The sequence below is a fragment of the Haemorhous mexicanus genome, chromosome 6 (assembly GCF_027477595.1).
Source record: "Haemorhous mexicanus isolate bHaeMex1 chromosome 6, bHaeMex1.pri, whole genome shotgun sequence".
NCBI lineage: Eukaryota > Metazoa > Chordata > Aves > Passeriformes > Fringillidae > Haemorhous > Haemorhous mexicanus.
The window spans coordinates 25,626,271-25,648,111 of NC_082346.1; the positions used below are offsets into that span (position 1 = coordinate 25,626,271).

The 21,841-nt window shown below is 40.8% G+C and overlaps 1 protein-coding gene across 6 annotated transcripts in view; it reads right to left on the minus strand.

Moving 5' to 3' along the window:
• The window catches only part of FUT8 (fucosyltransferase 8), a 96,250-nt gene extending 77,858 nt beyond the window's left edge, over positions 1–18,392 (minus strand). For 4 of the 6 annotated variants that reach the window (XM_059849310.1, XM_059849307.1, XM_059849311.1 and 1 more), the window contains exon 1: positions 18,264–18,391. The gene's annotated coding sequence lies outside the window, so the exon portion shown is untranslated. Of the gene's footprint in view, positions 1–1,795; positions 1,814–18,263 lie in introns of those variants that run through there. The other 2 variants (XM_059849312.1, XM_059849308.1) reach the window with 2 other exon arrangements.
• Positions 18,393–21,841: the final 3,449 nt, after the last annotated feature.

Below are 21,841 nucleotides of genomic sequence, written 5' to 3' on the forward strand. Positions count from 1 at the left end.
CTGCCAGCTTTACACTTTCAAGTTTCAAGAGAAGTGACTGAACCTATGGTAGGGTTGCATTGCATGAAAAGAATCTATTTTAAACTACTTAAAACATTTAAACACAACAAAACCACTTCCAACAAGCAAACAAAATCAGTAAATTGGTAAAGAAAAATAAATGGAAAATTATTCCTTCTGTAAGCCCAAGTGAGCCTCAGAACATAATTTTCCCAGTTTTAAGAGATAATTTATGTTTCTAATGGAGAAGTAGGTATATAACTGAAAAACTGAATTTAATTTCTCTTATACCTATATGGAAAGAAAAATATCCCACAGAGACAGAAGGAAAGCTATTCTTTTTAATGTACACATTTAAAAAATCATATAGGGTTTTCTATATACATTACATAATGGTTTGGGGTTTGGTTTTGTTACTTTTTTTTCCTTCAGATTCCTTACTGCTAAGAGCTAAAAAAGCTGACATATGCAATGTACAAAGTCAAATCTTCAAACTTCTACTGCACAGAGAAGCAGCTCCCAGGAATCACCTGTTTTGCAGAGAAGTGCACAGGATCCTTTCTGCAGTTCAGTTTGGTATAGGAGGTTCCCCTTCAAACAAGCTTTGATTACCACTGGTTTGAGAAGGACATAGAAGTTGGTCAATTGAATTCCACTTTCAATCAAGCCAGCTCTGGGAGCATTATTCCTCAATATTCATCAAAATAACCATGAAAGACAAAGATCTCCCCACACTTGTTTTTCTTTGTAACACAGTACTTTGCCACTTTGATGCTGTTCTAAGAGAACACCATTTTTAACAGCATATATAACAATTAGGAACAAAACTTAGTATCATTAAGTGCTTATCCTTTAGAGAAGGAAATATAAAATAGCTGCTTTGAGGTACAAAGGTTCTTCGTGATATTGAAATTTTGACACAAAATGGTTTCTCAAGGCACAAACTCAGAACACTCTTCAAAACTGATGCAGTACACAGAACAGTGCACAATCCCCTGACTCCTTTCATGGACATATTAAAGGGCCAAATGAAGAATTAAGGCACAAAATAACATCTCAAATATAAACACATTTTTAACCTATCCACTTGCCAGGAGACAGATGACTCAGAAGGTAATAAACCTATTACTGCACAGTTCTCAAGTTCTTTCCTGCTCCTCTCCTTCAAGACACAATGGCCCAACCACTTGACTCATTTCTCCTTTTTATTTACATGGCCCTAGCTGACATAGCCCATTATTCCTGGAAGACACATCACTGTTGTTCAGTGTCTGCAGGCCTACATTTTTCACTTTACAGAATTTCCTGTATACTTGAGAAACATTGCTAATGCATTACACTATTGCACATGTGGTGCAAATTTGGGGAAAATTTGGAAAAACATTTCAAGCACTGGACCTCTTTTAGTTCTCTCAAATCCAGGAAAACATATGCTTCTTTTCCCCAGAGTTCCACTTTTTCTCAGCCATGTGAAGTGCCATCTGTGCTTCCCAGCCTGGCAGGCTAAAACTCTGCTGTCATTCAAATCACCAGTGAGCAAATTAAAGGCAAAGAATGTCCTCTTTAATAAAATAACAAGACTTACAAATGGCAACCTAGATCACAGCTCCAAAGGAATGAATGGCAAGCGTGGGTAGCTAAAGGGTCACAGGGAGGAGAAGGTGGCAAACAGTAGAATATCTCCAGAGCATCTTTGTAAACTTCTGCTTCTCAGTAAGCTAACACAAGAAGTATGGGAATATAAAAAGGGTAGCTGGAAATCTCGGAAAGTAAACAAAAATATAACTCAACTGACACATCTTATGAGATACTCCATCCTGTTAGCAGGCTTGCTTGGCTCAGGGAGAACAGATAAAAAGGGTGGGGCAGGAAGTCTTCTCCAGAAAATCTTCAGATGAGTATGTCTGTTCTGAAATACAGAATGCAAAAGAAGCCAAACACTCCACATAACATTAGAACGGGAAAGTTACAATTAGCAGGAAAATGCAGAACTCCTACAAATTAGCAAAACAGAAAATTTAAGTGGATAAGGGAGTTGGATGGACTGTTGAGATTGTTTATTTCAGGGTTTTTTTTGGTTGTTGGGTATCATTTGGGGTTTTTTTTTGGACAGCTAGCAGAATCATTCAAAGCATCAGATTTAATATTAATGATTCACAGAGTAGAACTTTTAGGAAGCAGATCACAGATAAAACTGAGCTAACCTGTAGTTAGTAACTGGCTTAACTATTGCATTTACAAAAGTTAACCTGAAAGGTTACATCAATATATTAATGACTAAAACTTTCCCAGACACTGAAATGCAAATCATCATGTCAGAACAAGTCCTGAAATACTTTTGATAAAGGCCAACTGCACTCTCCCAACCTCTGGGAACAATCTGAGGGTTATCACATGGCTGGGAAAACTTCCAACAGCACTGCACACACAGCTACCTGTTTTAAGGCTGAAAGATTAACAGAAAGGACAGATCTCAATCTGTGCCAGCTGTCCTCAGTAACAAACAATGGTCCACTTTATTAGTGATGATGCAGTCAAAAGGGATTTGAAATCAAACCAGCTTAAGGAAACTAAAATTAAGCGCAGATAAAGTCTGGAAAAGTACACTAAAAAAAAGAGGAGAAAGTAGTAACTATCTTTAGAAATTCAACCAAAAGAATGAGAAAATTTAAAGGAAAGAAAATCACACAGAAAGAACACCCTGTAGATGCTGGCTAATGAATGAAAAACTGGAAAAAAAAGCTGTCAGGAAAACCCAGTAAGTGAGAATACAGTCAACATATAGAAGAAATAACAATCCACAAGCTGAAATGCTGGCAAAACCCATTCATTTAAAATCATGTCAAAAAACAATTTTTTTTTTAAAAAAAGCTTTGAATTTGAGGGAGGAAATTGTTCATTCAGTACAGCCTCATGTTTATTTGTTACCAGTTGCAGTAATTCGCTCAAAAGAGAAAGTCCATCCTACTAAAAGACAATGTTTGACAGTCACAGGAAAAAAAAAATCAGCAAGCTTCACAGAAGAAAGACAGTACCATGCATTTCACTGAAAAACAACTGTGATGTTGAGAACACAACAAGGAACATGGCTGTAAGCCAATAAAGAAAAGTCTTATTTGTTTCTAGTTCATATTTACATAAAAAAAAAGCTAGAGAATCTTGCTATTAATTTGGCAGAATCATTTTAAACTGTGGAATTTAATTCACACTATCAAAGTTCTGACATAAAGCAGGAAAAGTTTTTTAAAAATTAAAAAAGTATACACCTTACACTTCAAATACCAGCTACCCCTACAATTACCATTACTCAAGTCTTTTACAGTCAGAAAACTTATATTGAAAGAGATGTGAACACACAAGAGAAACACCAACAGAATTATTAAAAATCTTCTACGTATGAATTGAAACAATTCATTTAGTAAATTAAAAGAAAGAAACCACATTTTCTATTGTGCCTTAGATGCCTCACCCTTTTCTTTCTTCATTTTTTTTTCTACCTTCTGAAAAGGGTATGTTCTTCAAATCTACCCACAGCGAGCACATGGCTTGATTTTGCTATGGAAATTTTACTAGGGATCCATACATAATTTCATCTTTCCTTTAAAGCTTTTCAAACAAGAACCAAATAAAAATCATAGAACTTTATTTCAAAGTCTATCATCGATCAGCTTGAGTGATTCTGCTTTTATTAACTGACTGGTCAAGTAGCAGTGCATTAACAAGATTGTGGTCAACCTCACTGCTGTGACTCAGACCCACACCAGCAGCTGTGCAGATTTCAAAGATAGTATCAATTCTGTACTGCTGCCACTGCTCCTCTGTGGGAAGGCTAAGAACAGATGCAAGCAGCATTCAGCAACCAGGAAGCTGAGAAAAAAAGGAACACACAACACTGGTTCCCTTGAGAGCAGTGCAGCTTCGTGTTTATCAGACATGGTAAATGTTCATGTTTATCAGACAGGTTAATCAAAGGTAGATCTTCAAACAAATCTTCAAACAAATCTTCAAACAAAGTCAAGAAGACTATCAAATTTAAGATCCTTGGAATTAAGATCAAAGAAGTGGTCAGGGATTTTCAATAACAAAATCTGAAAAACCTTTCTGCAATGTCTGTTAGGTGCCTGATAATGAAGGAAGCTGAAAATCTGTATTAAATATAATTCCATCAGTATTAATATTATACAGAAAATCCATGTTATTTATATCATTCAGAGCAGCAGAAAATGCCTTTGAATATATTCCTTGACACTACACACCAAGTATTACAGAACCTAAATGTTAGGGAAGAAAACATGTACTAATACTAGAGTACATTTCATTTCAGGGACATTTCAGGTCTTTTAAGCTGCTGGTATTTGAAAAATTTTGACATCTTTTCCTTGAGCAGGCATCACCACAAACAGACAGTGTGATATTAAGATACTATTCCTTCAAATGTACACTTCAATGTTCTTACTGAAGTGGTTGTTATTTTCCTATCTCCCACTCTTACTATCCATTAGCCAATCTTGTATAACTTTCTTACTCCTCTCATGCTTAATTTATGAAGAAAATATTTAGCAAATTATACATATGTCCTTCCTACTTAGGGACAAAAAGCAAAAAAAGTTACATGTTGATTTTTAATCGAGTTGAATTTCATCTTTTTTTCTCTTTCAGTTTATAATGTATGAAGGAGAGCAGACAGACACTGCAATGAATTTACTATGGGTTAAAGACTCCACAAAAAAGTGCTTCATTCATACCCAAGGCAAGTATACATTGGTAGTAAGTCAGGTTTCCCTACAATACCCAATGACTGTGGTACAAGCCACCCTACAATCTATATATTATAGGGGGTATATATATATATATATATATACACATACACACACACACACACACACACATACATACAATCTATATCCTATATATATAAAAAATACCTATAATCTGGTATAATTCTATATTTTTGTATATACCTCTGTGTATATGCACATAATATGGATAAATTTAATCTACACTATACATATAACCCAGTTTTCAAACAGCAAAGAACTTTATAAACTGTACCAAGCATCACTTCTGTTTCCCTTTGTAACAGCTGCTTCATTTAACCACAGATCACCCTTTCCCACCAGTCAAGAGATGCTGGCAGACACCACACCAAGAAAACAAGTACTCAAACACCAAGAGATACAGAATTATGAAAATGGGGTTTCTGCTAAACCCTGATCCCAGTAACAGGACAGTAGGAAAAGAAAAGGTAGTATATGGAGGAGCTCTGGGGAACATGAAAGAAAAGACATTGAGACAACATTAAAAAAAAAACATGTAATCTTAAGCCTGATATGCAAGCAAAACTTGCAGCAGCTTTCACTGTACATTTAGTTTTACAGAGACACAGTTTGACATCAGTGCTGTCCATCAGTGAACTCATTAGAGAGCCTGCTGGATAAAGAAGGACAAACTTGTCACTACACTTCCTACATTTCCATCAGGAAATAGTCTAAAGCTGAGAAAGTACAAGATAAAAGACAGATGAGAGAAAAAATTGTTGAAGCTCAAAATGCACCCTCAAGTACTGAGTCTGCCTTCTAAATATCTCTTCTCTACACACTATATGTGCTGTCACCAATTACACATATGTAATTAGTGCAATTAAGAGGAGACAGACACCTGTAATACTACAAGTGTCATTAGAAATCAGTTCAAATGAAAGTATTCCATTTTGGTTTACCATTGTTTATTCTTATATACTGTCACACTGTATTTTTTTATGTTAGCACATACTAACTGAACATCTGGGACTATCTACCTTCAAAATAACAGTAAGTCTTCACACAGCATATCCAAACACAGCTGAAGAATTCTCAGATGGGAATCCACAGCTCACAGCATTTTTTTACCTACAATCACATTTGACCTAACATAAGAATAAAAAAAAGCCATAATAGAGCCCTGAGCTCTAGATACAATTCGACACCAGGTGATGGCAGTTAATAAACACCACATTAATAAAATATTTTCAAGCAAAACCCAAGAAAATAACTGTCCAAAGTAGCCTTCCAAATGCTTCCATTTCACAGTACTAATGATTTCAAAAAGAACAGTTAAAACTACAACCTTTTTTGACAAGGTATGCTTAAACCAGATAAATAATCAATTTCATTGTAGTTGTTTCTGCCAGGGACAGTAAGAAGTTAAATACTACAGAACTGTAAAAGACTTCAAGAGAAAAGCCACTAACAAAAGGTTAGCAATCTAAAGATTTCCTATTTGCTTATGACTTCAAGGAGGTCTTGCATAACAGAATGGCACAGAGAACATTAGGTACACAAGCAGGTTTTTACTGTCCTAGAAGTCAGATCACAGTAAACCCCTTTAAGAAACAAAAAACTGGCTAAATATATTTGACTTACAGTTGCCAGTGAGTTTTACCCACTATTTACAAACTTCTCAGCAAGAAACTATTTTCAGGAACACCCAGGTTGCACCTTTGCTGTCTAACACAGTAGGACCATATTGTAGCATTTCACATCAGCGTCACAAGGAAATATATTTAAATGAAAATTTAAGAACTGTGAAAAAATGTTTCTGTATTTATACTAGCAATATGAACATGAAGAAAGTCAAAAGGCCTGACTCAGCGTGAAAGCTGTTCAGAATCTGCATGCACCTTCAAAATAGACTGTGAAATAAGTAAGATACAATTCTGCTTACTATTTTTCCCATTTATTTCCAAATATAACCCTGGTTAACATTTCTGATGAGACACCAAACTATTACCTCAATTCACTAGCTCAGATTTTTAAAGGCATAAAAAAATTAATCATATAAATCTATAAAATCAAAAGGCCAAGATTTAACCACTTCATTTTCTAAACAATCTATAGCAAAATACCTCTCCTCTGAGGAAAGGGTTCTTTCAGCCTGAAAAAGAGAAGGCTTCAGGGTAACCTAATTGCTGCCTTCCAGTACCTGAAGGGAGTCTAGTGAAAGGTATCTAGTGAAAAGGGGGGTTGGAACTGAATGATCTTTAAAGTCTGCTCCTACACAAACCATTCTATGGCTCCATGACATTCAGGATATCATAACAATGCCTTAATCAGCATGGCATGACTTGAAAACACCTGAAAATCTGTGCTATATTGTACCACAGTCAATTTTATGCTCATCTTCCAAATCTCTCCTCCAAGAAAAGGGCTCTCCATCAGAGAAAGCAGGATGTTAGGTAAGCAAGAGAAAACCTGGAATCAGACAGGCCAAAGAACTACAAAAGGCATCCCCAAAGTTAACAGCTATGAAAGGACCAATCAAAGATCAGATGGGGTGGGGGGGAATACACATCACATCAACAAAAACTGCAGCTAAAAAGGACTTAGATTTAATCTTTTTCTAATGACAGCTGATGTCCACTTGACATAGAAAGTTGGATAAAAGGGTATTTTAACCACAGGTGAAACCTGTAACTGTGAACAAACCAACACTGGAGACATGCATGCAGTTAACCAATCGACTGAGCAGGCATTCAAATGTGTCAGTTCCCCTTCCATGCTTGGGAAGAATGAGCAAGCCCACTCCAAATAGCCACAGCACCCAAACAGCAACCCTGACACCAATACAGTTGGAATAGTAAATGTACTCACAATCTACACAAGAACATGTGCACAAAAGGCACAGTCTTGGAAGTCTTAACCGAAAATACAGTTGGTCACAAAACTGTCACTGTCTCTTCAAAGCCAGGACAGCAGGATCTTATCTGCTGCAGGACTTCAGGACACAGTGGATTTGGAAGTAAGCAAAAAATCAATCCTCTGTAAAACAGTATTTCAAACTCATTCTTCAGAAAGTCTAGCATCAAAACATCTCTGGTGAAGAGATGCCAACATACCCTGTTACATCTCAACACATGGTTTTACGACCCTGTGTCAGATTTCAGTCCTTGAGATATTTCCTATTCTTGTTCCAACAGCTTGAAGCAACTAGACGTGTTCAGTGTGCCTAAGGATAAACTGTGAGTGACTTTGTGCACACATACAGCAGGGTCTTAAGAGCAAGCAACTGAGTACAGACCATGTTCTCTCAGCTCTTCTGTAGACACAGAATCTGCAGAATTATTAACATTACCTATGCATGATGCTGCAGTACATTGTACAGGAAAATCAAACAAGCATTTTAAATTATGCTGATCTCTCTGTATCTCATATGTATGCCTGGCTCCTTGAGAGACAAACATTTCTGTGCTCTACTTGTACTGAATTCCTCATCTGTAAGAGCACAATCTGTTGTAATTAAGTGAAGAAGGATAAAAGGGCTTTCTCACATGCATTACAAGGATCCTGCTGCCACTGAAAAAAAAAGTTACATCAGAGAAAAACATCAACAACCTGCTAAGGGATATCCCCTGCTCCCTACGAAGTACACAAAGCATTTATCTGCAGAATCTGAAAATATTGTCATAGGGTGTAAAGTAAGCTGCCATATTACCAAAATTGCCATCCATCTTTACAGCCTGGCACACTTCAGAGTATTGATACCTAGTCCAGCAGCACTTCATTGACGTTAAAAGGCAAGAACCATTGCAAAGAGAATGTCTAGGAGTTCAATCCAAAATCCAGACTGCTGAGTAAGCATCTGCAATGAAGAATAACTCAAGGAGAACATCTTTCAATGCCACTGAATGCCTCCAGTGGGCCACGTGAGGAAAAAGGTGTAACTCATGCTGTCCTGGCTGCTATAGCTTAAAAACACCCCAAGCAATAAACAGATCAAAAAGTCAGATGCTGTACTGTTAAAAAAACAAATCCCAAGATAACTGTGAAACAGATTTAGATATTGAACAGAAATGTGAAGACATGCATCAAGAAGACTGTAAACTGTGAACAAGTCATTCTAAATCCCAGACTACAGAAAAGGGAAGGGCAGAGACTATCTAAGCATACTGAGACATGGCACAATACCACAAAGGTGTCTCAGTGAACCCTCAAAAGTAAGCAAAACATTTATGTTTTGTTTAAGTTTTTCTCCTGTATATTCAAATCTTGCCCTCAATAAGAAACAAATGCTTGCCTAGGCAGCTGAGAGAAACTAAAGACAAAGGTGCCCTGCCATTAATGGTTTTATACAACTAGGGGTTGGAGAAAATCAAAAGGGGGTGGGGGGAGAGAGTATCCATCAACATATTACAGCCCCATTAGATGACTGTATCCTTGAGAGGGAACAGTTTTTGCTGTTGCTGTGTGAGCACTGATTGTCAAACAAAGGAAGCTGTTTAGCAAGCACCCAAAAGGAGAAAAAAATATCAGCCTATCAGGTACACTACACATTTTATCATCATAAATAGAAGCACAGAGCTAAAGGCAAAGGTTCCAGGTAATTTGAAAGCTCACATTCTGAACTTGGTCAACAGGATTTTTCCTTAGAGGCAAAGGGTTTTAAGAAGAAATTTTTGTAATTGAATACATTAATAATTTAAACAAATATTTTTACAGTATGTTTTATGAACTCTTCAATAAACAGCATATTGGATAAATACTTACTTTAATATTTATTACATCCATTAAAAAAAAAAAACTTCAAAGAATAAATTCCAAAAAGCTTAACAAATATATCGGTACCCATATAAATCAGATTTACTTTGAAAAGTTACAGTGTCACATTTAAACAAACTATGGTGAAGTACAACAAAAGTAATATAACAAACTAAAGATGAACACTGGGAGGTTATTGGAAGAGAATTCCTACTGCTCTTTTACACAACCTTTTGTAAGAGCAATGCTTTGAAGAAAGAGTTTAATTCACAGAAGTCAAAATTGATGTCCGCAAGATATTCACAGCAATGTTCCACAACCTTCTAAAGCTTGTGGAATTATTAATGTCATGGTGATATTTACTGCTATTAACTGCCTCACAAAAGAAATTCTCTAACATTACAAAAAATTATTCATCATACTATAAGATTATGAAGCAAACATATAATGAAAGCACACTTCTAAAAAGCATTTACATTCAGAATATTGCTACCACAAAGCAACTGTAGCAGCACAAACTTCATCAAGCTCTAGAATGACCAACAGATGAAGCATTTATTTTTACCATGTTATATATTCTGAAAATAAATTATGCACATTGTGCTTATAAATACCTAATATTTGAAGGAGCTAAATACAATCATTTATTCATGAGAACTACACTTTGCTACAGAAATCACCATTTGTTTTAGGGAGGAGATCTAAAGAGGACAGGTTAGCAAATACAAATGAAGAGGCCAAAACCTCAGAAAAAGATCATTCCTCATATAACATCTCATACTTAAATAACAAAAAAGAAAAATAAATTTTAACTATACATGTAGACCCAGCCTGTTATTTCATAGTAGTTCTCTGCAACAGGCAAGTTTTCTGATTTGCAGACTTTTAGCCAAAAGTTTTCCAAAACAGTTCCTGGGCTTCTTGCATCTTAGACTACATCTCTTCCTTTATTTATTCCCCACCCTGAAAATGTGGCAGGGGAGGGAGTAAAAAGCAGGAAGAAAAAATAATCATCTGAGGGATCTAGTATATAATATTTGGGGAAGGGGGGGGGAGGTGGAAATCAGAATTGATTGCAACTGATTTAACAGGTTGTCAGAAAATCATCACCTTGAAATGATGCATTATGAGCTACATAATATGAATACACATACATATCATGACAAACGACCAAGAGAGATCACCAATTTTTAAGGCTGACAGATACTTACTTGTAGAAGAATAATTTTTTATTTTAAGTTGCCAAAGGCTTTTCAAGACGACCCATTCTGTGCCAGGTGTCCATGTCAAAGCTGCTTCAAAGTTCATATGGTATGCAAATATGCAAAACATATTTTTCCTCCTTCCAAGGAAAGCTAGATAAAAATACACTTTTGCCTCATTACAAAAGGTTTTCTTCAAAATGTTTAATCACTTGTATGCTTTAAGCTCTACGTGCATCTTTCTAAGAGACAGCAAAATGCTTACCCTGACATACAAGTGAGGCTTTTGTCAAGCTCACTGTAATGTTACTGTTACTGATTTTGTTTTGATATGTTACAGCTGAGCCACCTACATATTCTGTCTGTACTTATACCATCCTTGTAAGGCTTCTGGGAACTAAAGATCCACAGCTGTAGACTCACAGGATAACATAGTTTAGAAGGGACCTTCACCTGTCCCTCAGTCCAAACTCCTGATCAAAGTCAGATATAAGAATGGGCTGCTCAGCTTTCCTATTTGGGTCCTGAAAACCTCTAAGACAGAAGCTACACAGCTTCTCAGGGCAACCTTCTACACAGCTTCAATACTTCTTGTGGAAAGAGTTTTTTCTTTATATCAAGCCTGAACCTTCTGTGTTTCAACTGATGAACACCACCACCTCATGTCCTCTCCCCACATCTCAGTAAAAGAGCCTGACTCCATCTTCTCAGTGATATCCTCCAAAAAAAACCAGTATGCTGTTGTTTGATCCCACTGAGATCATCTGTTTCTCCAGCTGAACAAACCCATCTCCCTCAGCCTCTCCTCACAGGATGAGTGTTCCAGTTCCCTAATCATCTTGGTAGTCCTCCACCAACTTCACTTCTATTTATCAATGACTTTCCTGTATTGAGAATACCAAAACTGGGCACAGCACTCTAGATGCAGTCTAATGAGCACCAAGTAGAGAGGGACAACCACTTCCCTCCATCTGCTGGCTATGCTCCTTCTCAGAGAGCCCAGGATGTTGCTGTCCTTCCTTTCTTTAGGCTGAGAGAGTCAGGGTTGTGGAGATTGAGAGGGAAAGGGAGAGGAAAAGGAGAGTAGGCTCCTGTGAAACTTTAAAGCACTTTCCAGTACCTAAAGGGGATCTACATGACAGCTGGAGAGGGACTTCTGACAAGAGCATGCAGTAATAGGGCAAGGCAGAATGGCCTTCAGCTGAAAAAGGGAAAGTTTAGATAAGATAGTAGGAAGAAATTTTTTACTGTGAAAGTGGTGGAACTCTGGACCAGGTTGTCCAGCAAGGCTGTGGATGCCCCATCCCTGGAAGTGTACAAGACCAGGCTGGATGGGGCTCTGAGCAACCTGGTCTAGTGGAAGGCGTCCCTGCCCATGGCAGGAGGGGTTGAACTAGATGATCTTTTATGTCCCTTTGTATAGAGTGTGACAGAGATTGAGTTCTTTTTTTTCCTTTTCCTTAGCAGCCCTCAGTGCTGTGCTTTACATTGGTAGCTGGGAACCATTCTATGATTCTGCAGGGGCGTGCTGCTGCTGATCCATGGTCAGAGTACTGTCTGCCAAGACCCCAGGTTTCTCCAGCAGAGCTGCTTTTCCGCCTGTCAGTCCCCAGCCTGTATCAGTGAAAAGTGCTCCTGTTTCACCACTCTAGGACTTTGCAGCTGTTCTTGAATAAAGCTCCAGATGGACATTGTGTTCACAGCCACAAAGTCCCCCTGAATGGCAGCCCCATCATCGAGCACAACTATCTCCCCCCAATTTGGTGTAATCTGCAAGCACGAGAGCACACTTTGTCACTATTCAGCACAAATCCCTGCAGTACCCCTAATGTTACCAACCTCCCTATATGACACACTAAGCACTTCTTTCTGAATGAATCCATCCATCCCTCCATCCAACCAGTCTTTTTTATATCTTCTAGTTCTCCAGAAATCTGTTATGTCCAAATCTGGATACAAGAATGTCATTGGAGATTGAGTTGAAAATCTTGCTAAAGTCCAGGAAAATTAAATCTGCTGTTCTTACCTCTTCCAAATATTCAGTCAGCTTACCATAGAAGACAATCTGCCTTGTCATGCATGATTTACCTTTGACAAATCCATGTTGATTGCTCCCATTCACTTCCTTCTTGTGACCAGAAATGTCTTCCAAGAAAACCCATGCCCCTGTTTTCCCAGGGACATAAAGCAAGCTACCCAGTTTGTAGCTCTTTGGGCTGTATTTTGGCCTTTTTTGGAGGGTGCAACATATGCATTTGTTCAGCCATTGAGAGGGTCTCCTGGTATCCAAGATGTTTCAAAGATGCTAGGGAAGGACCTCGCTGTGACACTGGCCAGCTCTATCAACATTCACAGGCATTCCTTTTGGCCCCATGCACTGGTAGGATTTGAGTCATCACAATAATCCCCAGCTGAATCCTCAGCCACTGCTGGCAGCTGCTCTCCTCAAGCCCTTATTACTAAGCACAGAGACACAGAGGCCTGGGAGACCCTGCTGGTGATGCCTCACTAAGGAACAGGAGGATCAGGGTACCCCAGCCTTATCTTGATCCACTGTCACTATGACACATCACGTTCCAAAAGAAGCTCATATTTTAATTGCCCTGCTTTTCACTACTCAAGTACTAGAAGAAACTCTTCTTGCTGACCTGGATCTCCCTCCTAAGCATCATCTCTAGGTGAGCACTGGCCCTCTTGATCTCATCCCTACATACCAGGATAATTTTTCTAAATTTTCCCTTTGTAGCCTGTCCCAGCTGCCCCTGTTTGGGTATCCCATTTTTGCACTGCACCTCAGATATGAGTTCCCCACAAAGTCATCTCCTGATAGGCCTGCTTGCTTTCCTGACTATCAGGATGGATCACTGGCATCTAAATTTATTCTCAGTGATACCCCTGCTGGATCCAACAAGTATGAAAACATAAGCTATCCATGTAAAGAAAAGGATGGAAAAGAGAGGAACCACTAAAATTTGACTAAACAAAAGAACTGCAACGTGGGAAAAAGCTGCAACAGTTGACACAATGAACACAATCTTGAGTTTGGGATACAGACCAAGTCTGAGATGGCTGGGAAGACAGGCATGAAAGGAAAAAACAAATTCAGATGAGGGAAGCCAGGAAGAATGAAGCACAAAATTGAAGGAGAAAAACTACAGAATACAGAACTACAGGAGCCAGTGGAAATGCAACACAGAGAGGAGAGATCCTTTTTATGACAGAGAACTAGATATGAAACTGAGGATAGTGGACAGAAACCTGAGACCAGCAGACAGGACTGTGAAAGAATTCAAACAGTGAAAGAAACTTGGATAAACAACTTATTAGTTAGAACCTCTATGCACACTGGATGGTACTGGATGCCAGATAAGAGGCCCTCTAGCAAAAAACAAACTGTTTACTTGGGGAAAATAGAATTGTAATAAAAATTTCAGGATAGGGCAAAGAAGATTGGGACAGGGATATCACACAAGGAATAAGCAGAAAAATCAGCATCCAACAGAATATATTCACTCCCAGAGCCTGAAATAGGGCCCAAGATTCCAGAGTTTCACCTCTACTTTCAAACACTTCAAAATCTCAGAAAAACATACACAGACAACATCATTTGGAGTACAGCTGAATAACAAATTACTAGTATCACATTCCCAGCCAGCTCAAGTGACACAAGTTGCACGGCAAAATAGACAAATTTCAGCATTTTTAAAGACTTATATGCTATATGCATATTAGTCATATGTGCAATCCCACAGGACAGAGGGTTTCCTCCTGTCCATCAGGTTTGCTGACTTTTTTTTTTTTAAATCTAGAATGCTGAACATTTTCGTTATATGCAAAGAATTTTGTGGAGTTTTAAACAGCTGACTATCAAAAACCTTAGCATCAGTTAAAAAAATATATATAGTCACATCACAAAAATTAAAGGTTATTTGATCTTGTTCTCTGTGCCCTTGCACTCAAGGTACTCTTGCTGTGTTACTGAACAATGTGTTAGAAAAAAAAATAAATAACAACATTATATTATATAAGGACCTTGCCACATGCACTGCAAATGTTGGCAAGTGTGTTGTTAATAAGACAGGTATTGTAGGAAAAGTGAGGGAATTAATACTGTCCTGGAAATTTTTATTTTCTTCTTCTTCTTCTTTCTTGCATACAAATCATCTTTAAAAGAAAAAAAAAAATATCAAAACCCCCTACAAACTTTTAATGAGCAATCCACTCTTCATCAAAATTATGGACTTAGTACCTTGGGATTAACACTGCAACAGATCTAAGTATTTATACCTGCAGTCTAAATCAACACACCATACTACAAATCAAGCAATGAGGTCTTTTCTAGATATGCATTCATGGAACCCTGTTGAGGGGTTTATTAAAAACAACCAAAAAAAGCCAGATTATTGTTAGTAAATGAGACCTTTATGGGAAAACATCTTAGAACACATAAATCATTAAAACACTGATAGATTATTTTGAAAAATCATATCATAAAGGTCCTAAATTGGATATTCAACACAAAGGAATATATAATATATCTCAGGAGACTTATGTGAACATATTAGTAGTGAAACATGCAGGCACTAGAGACTGAAGGTAATGAAACAGCAAAAGAGGAAATTAAGAAAGTACAGTGTGAACAGCACATAAACAAATATTGAGGCCACACATTATTTGATACCAAGAAGAAGGATTCAGTATGGCACACTGAACACCATCTATGCCATTCTATGCTATAAACTGAAAGCAACATTGTAGGGGAAAATGTAAAATTAAACCCTACATTTATAGGCCACATTACATGTCTTACAGGAATCTCTGATTCTGCCATTTCATGATGTGTAAGAGCTTGATCTTCCAACTTCTAAGTTCTTTGGATATAGTTTTTGTTGCACAACAGCGAAACAAACACTCTATTTCCCAAAAAAAATCACACATCACTTCACTTTCAGATTACTTTCATCATACAAGAGATGCATATTAATGCAATCATACAAAGCATGCATCCTCTATATTTGTTTTCCTAATTGTATTAGAAGCATATTCTATGACCAGACAACAAGATTTAATTAAGTCACTTTTGCTTTGACACTAGCTCCCCCTCCAGACCAGTCTAAGATTATAGTCATGACTTTTTACTTTAATTCTGACTGCAACAAGATATAAATACTCAAATCCAAACCTTCTTTTTCTTTATCCATTGAAATGTCAATGAACAGACTGATCTGATAAACTATAAATAAAATTATCATTTATTATTTTTAACTGCATACATTCCAAGCCTGGGAAAATGATCTGGTTTAGAAAAGATCTGACAGATAAAGCACCAATTCCATACAGCTACACAAAGACAGAAATGGATCACAATTAAAAATTTTTACACTCTGAATGGTCTGCAATATTTGTAAAATATAAGCACTCAATTATACAATCAAGTCTCTATTTGAAGTCGCAATAAAGTGATCATAAACCACAGATGTCAAACCAAAGGGAAGCCCCTATGTGGTTTAATACAACCTTTACCAATTCACTTAAGGTGAAGTAGCTCCATTTCTACTCCAGCATGTACAGCTAACTTTTTTTTTCTCGTATTACTTAGAACTACTGTATTTTCAGTTGTTCAGCTAATGAAACCACCAAAATTTTAAACAAATGAAGACAATGGACTAAAAGGAAAAGAAAGCTACAAGTTCCAACTGACCTTCTGTATTTCCCAGCTGTCAAATGTCCTGGCAGCTACATCACTGAAAGAGTGAATTTGCCTGATTCAACACTCCAAGTTGATTCCTGCCTTTCCCTCGTTGTTGAACTTTTTGCTCAGAAAATATGAGTAATTAATTGCACTTCCAACTTTGAAAAGGCTGCCTTATTACACGTAGTTGGGAAAATATGCAAACTTTGCAATATGCTAGTGTGCCTGCTTAAGGTAGATATACATATAAAACCCTAACAAGCATCACTAAAAATCTGGCAGTAAGCATACCTGCAATAACTGGAGAAACAGACCCTACTGGAAATACATCAAAGGAGAATCACCAACTCCTCATAACTAGTTTTCTCTAATAGTGAAAGGAATTGTAACAGTCATCTGTAAAAGCACCCCAAGCATCAGCAGCACAGGCAAGCTGGCCACTTATTTACTTTTGCAGTTCAGACTTTTCTGAAGTTTTTGATGACTTGCAGTGGAAAATTACTTGGAAAAATAAATAAGATTAATACTATAAAATCAAGAAACCTTTTCAGGCTCACTCATTCTGAAGTATTTACTCCAGTAACTTTCAGGTCTAGACATTAAGATCCTGTACTTCGGGACAGAAAGAGTATGTGTGTATTTATATACGTACACAGAGATACTGAAACATACAATTTTCAGCCGATGCATATGTTTCAGTATACAAACACACACAGAACAAGAGGTGCCAAGTGCTAATAGAAGATCGCAGATAAAGTACACGAATGTTGTGAGCACAGGGTTGGTTGCCACATCCATGTACACACAGCATGTGCATCACAGCATACTGTGCATCACAGCGTACCATGTGTGCCTTGAGGGCGCAAGGACAGCAGGTACTGCCCCGAGGAAGTTACAGTCTTTCAACAAGCAATTTTACAAGCTCATGCCTTTGCCCTTAGGCTTCTTGGTACAATCTGCACCACAGCGCTATAGTTTCTGCCTCTTGTACCCTCAACCAGGAGCTTCTGAAAGCAGAGGGTCACAGCCTGGTCTTTGCGGTGCATCAAGAACACAGTGCTCGCACTTCTTGCACATACATGTGAAAGACCTGAGCATCCGTCAAGCACTAACTCGCCTAGAGCTAAATCGCCAGAGCATTACCAGCAACAGGATCCACGACCGAAGGCAACCGTGCCCAAATACAGGAAAGGTCGCCGTGGGGAAAAGCCCCAGGCAACAACCGATGGCTCTGTACCCGCGTCAGGCAAACACTTCCTCGAGCTACGAGGCGGCTCTAGAGCGTGAGGTCCGTCCTCACAGCCCACGCTCCCCGTGTATTCCTCCCTGCCAAAAGCAGGCGTCCCTCGGGCGGCCGCAGTTCCCGGGACAAGGAAAGTTGGAGGCCGCCCCCGGCGCCCCGCGGCCGCGGCGCACGGGACGGCGGCAGCCGCGCTCGGCGCTGCGGGAACCCCGCTGCCCGCGCCGCGCCCGGGGCAACGCCGCCGCCCGGGGCTCGCACGCATCTCCCTCCCGGGCCCGGCCCGGCCCCGCCGCCGACGGTGATGCCCCGGCCGCTCGCCGAGCCCCGGCCTCCCCTTTCTCTGCCGCGCTCTCCGGCGGCCTCAGGCCCCACCAGCGACCCTCAGGTGAGGGAGCCCACGGGGACCCCGGCACACGGCACGGACCGGCCCCCTCCCCGCCATCACCACCCCGGCGGCGGCGGCGGCAGCGGCTGCTGAACAGCGCCCGAGTCGCAAGAGCGGCGGCGCCAGGCCCGGGGGAGGGATGGGGAGCGCTGGCCGGAGCAGCCCGGTCTCGCCTCGGTACCCGCTTCCCCGCCGCCGCGGCTGCCGCTGAGCCCCCGCATCCCCTTACCGGAGTGCCGGCGCCGCCGGCGGAGCCCGCGCTGCCGCTGCCACGGGTGCCGGGCGGGGGGGCGGCGGGGCTGGCGGGCGGGGAGCGGCGAGAGGAGACGGAAGCAGGAACCCGCCGGCGGCGGAGCGGAGCTGGCGGGGACGGGGCGCGGGCAGGGCGCGCGCCGAGGGCGGGGAGCGGCGCGCGGGCAGCTGTGACAGCGGCGCACGGCCCGGGCAGCGCGCGCTCCCGCGAGCGCGGTAGGAAGAGCCGCGCCGCGGGCGCGCGCCTGCCGGGGGAAGCAGCCTATGGGAGCGCGAGCCGGGCCCCGGTGCCGCGGGAGCGCCCCCGTCACGGAGCGCCGGAGCGCGCATGCGCGCCCCGGACCTTCCAGCGCCGCCGCTCCCCCCGCCCCGCCGCCTCCTCCCGCGCGCCCCCGCCCCGGCAGCGGCCGGGACGGGCTCGGCGGCGTCCCGCATCGCTGCGCGGGGCTGTCCCCGCCGGGCGGGGCAGCGCGGGGCGGCGGCGACAGCCCGCGGGAGGCGCAGGAGCGGCCGCGTTTACCCCGGCGATGGGCGTGAGCGCGGAGCAGCCGGCGCCCGCTGAGCGCCGCCGCGGCGCTCCTGGCTCCCGCGAGGGAGCGCGGCGGAGACCGGGCTCGGGGGCGGCTTTGCAGGGCACCCCCAAACTGCGGCTTGATCCCTCCGGAAAGGCGTCCCTGCCCCGGGCGGGTTTATGCGCGGCAGCGATGCCGAGCGGCGGGCAGGGCCGCCCGCAGCCCCCGCTCCTGCCCGCAACAGGCTGGTCCCGCAGCGCCAGCGCATTCTGCCCGGGAACAGGCTTAGTGGTTTTCATGCAAAGATCCCTAGAAAAGACAGAAATCTCACGAAATTTTCTATTATGAGAGAAAAATGAGTGCTCTTTGTCTGCTGGATGACAGCAGGACTGGAGAGAGGCCCGCTCTCGTCCAAGCACCCTTGACTGTTCCGCCTTTGTGGCTTAACAAAACCCTTCCCAAAGGTGCACGTAAACGGTTGAACTCGGATGGATGCGGAATTTCAGGCATTTACCGTAGTTATAGTTTCCTAAAGATTCATCTGGGGAAGCTATGTGCATTTTAAAAGTTTGCAATGGGCACCGCTAATGTTTCAGTCTGCTTGGGAGACGAAATGGCAGAGATGGCAAGGTAGCAGGTGAAGTAGAAATTGTGGTAGGAGTATGTTCGAAGATACTGTGATTTCGGTAAAAGCCAGAGCTGGTAAGGATGGATACTTTGTAAGTATCACATCCTTTTTGCACTCCGTCCCAGAGCTCAGAAGAGCTGTCCTGCATATTGGTGTTGTGTCCTGTATTCATTCACACTTGTCTTCCCTGGTTTATTTCACTAGCCCTCTTGTTGGTTTTTGTTTTGTTGGTTTTGGTTTTTTTTTCCCAGAACTAGTAAACATTCACAAATGTGCTTGTAATGTGAGACACTATGCCAGTGTCTGTTGTGTTTTCTTTCTTGACTTCATACATTCTGGATCAGCTGCGTGCTGACATGGAGCTTGCGGCACAACCACCGCCAGCATTGTCTGGGGGATGCCAAGAAGAGTTACAATATTCTGTGCCCATAGCAACCTTCCAGAGCGATCTGGAAATGCAGAAATAATTAATATATCTTTTTTCCCAAAGGTTTTGATTCCTAACTGACAATAATAGAGATTAGTTGAGAAATTGAGATGATAAGCAGATTGCTGATGGTTGTCAAGCACTGAGTGCAGTTGCTAGCTCCTGCAACAGTTGTTATACCTACTAACAATTATATTGCCTACAAATTTAGTCAAGGATTTATATACCAAAATCCAGTCCCATAAATCAAAACCATTTTAAAAGTTTAGGTATATGCAAAATGGCCAAAAATGTGTGGAATGCAGGGAAGAGAAGGAAGCCCCCATGCCTGGAAATATTCAACGTGTCAGGTTGAACGGGTCTTTGAGCAACCTGATCTGGCTGAAGATGTCCCTGCTTATTGCAGGGGATTTGGACTAGATGGCCTTTAAAGGCCCCTTTCCAACACAAATCTTTCTGTGACTCAAAGCTGATGATCCAGAAACCAAGGCATGGCTTTCCAAATGATACATTTAACTGTATGTTGCCTTTTCTTGGAGGATGTCACCTAAAGAAGGATTCTAAAAGAAAGTAAAATTGTTCAGGAGACTTATGAAAAGTGGTGGGTCTTTTCTGTCTGGTAGGAAAATACTGTTTTCTAGACATAAACCTGATTACTAACCCACAAAATATTGGGGTACTTTCAATGCAAACAGTTCTTAGATACAATGTTTGCAAACTGGACGAAAATCAGGCCAAAATAGATGGGCTCTTTCATTGATACACTGGTGGTGATTTCAGTTGTACTTACTGTGGTGTGAAATTAAGTTCATTTCAAGTGATTGTTTAAGGCAGTGTGGAAACTACTGCTGGTTTACTTGCTTTCAAGCCCATGATATTCTGTGCTACAGGCATATGATCTTAAAGTGAAGAAAATTACACAGTACTATGCCCAGTATCTACTGGAGATACCAGTGGGCAAAATGTGATCAGTCTGCACATAACTTGTATGGTTAGGAGTTATTTTTATTTATATTGCAATTCTAACCATGTTATAGCACCTACTGCTATCAGCCTCATTTTTATTTTGAGGAATTTGTGACCTGAGCTGTGCTAAGCCACGACATAATGGGAGAAAGAAAATTAAATTACGAGGGAGAGAGAGGAAAAGCTAGTGAGGGGAGTGCTATCACAGAGCGCTAACTTTTTACAAATGCTAAATGCAGCAGGTACATACAATTTGAAGTACATTTCCCAAATTATACTGAAAGGCCAGCAGCTAATTTTATTTTCACCACAAAAAGCTCATTTTTAGGTGTAGAATGCCTCTTGTGACTCCAACAACTTCTTCATCCCGTGACCAAGGGGCAGAGCTTTAGTTTGTTAGTGCTCTGAAATGTTTGGGAAAGGAACTTTACACTAGAATATGGAACACTTTTTCACTACCATGGTTAGGAAATTAATTTTCTTAAACAATTTTAAGGTGGAGGATTCTAGTTCTAGCTGTAGAGTGTACAGTTTCTAGTGCTCACTCTCACAGCCTAAAGAATCACTTTTACCTGATACAGACCCAAAATCTGCTGGAGTCAGCTAATTCTTTCCACTTGGCAAGAAGGTGGTAGGACTTTTACAAAGCAGGTGGAATCTCAGCAGGGCAACTCCACTTTCACTTTGATGAGACATCCTGCCACCTGTTTCAGAAGTTCCTCTGATTAGCAATGAGAGTTAAAATGGAATGTAAAGATATTTTGCCTTTTTCCTCCAAATAATGAACACATACTGAAGTCCACATTTAAACCTCCCTAGAAACAAAATTCTACTTTCGTGATCTTTTTATTTCTCTGTGCAGTGTTAACAAGTTGTCTCTTATTCTTCACCATCTCTACACCTGAGAGCCATAAAGCACTCTTAATGGATAACAACAACTCCTCCAAAAAATGCCTTAAATCCTTATCCCTTTATATTAAATGATTAGAAGGACATTCAGTTATGATTAGAAGGACATTCAG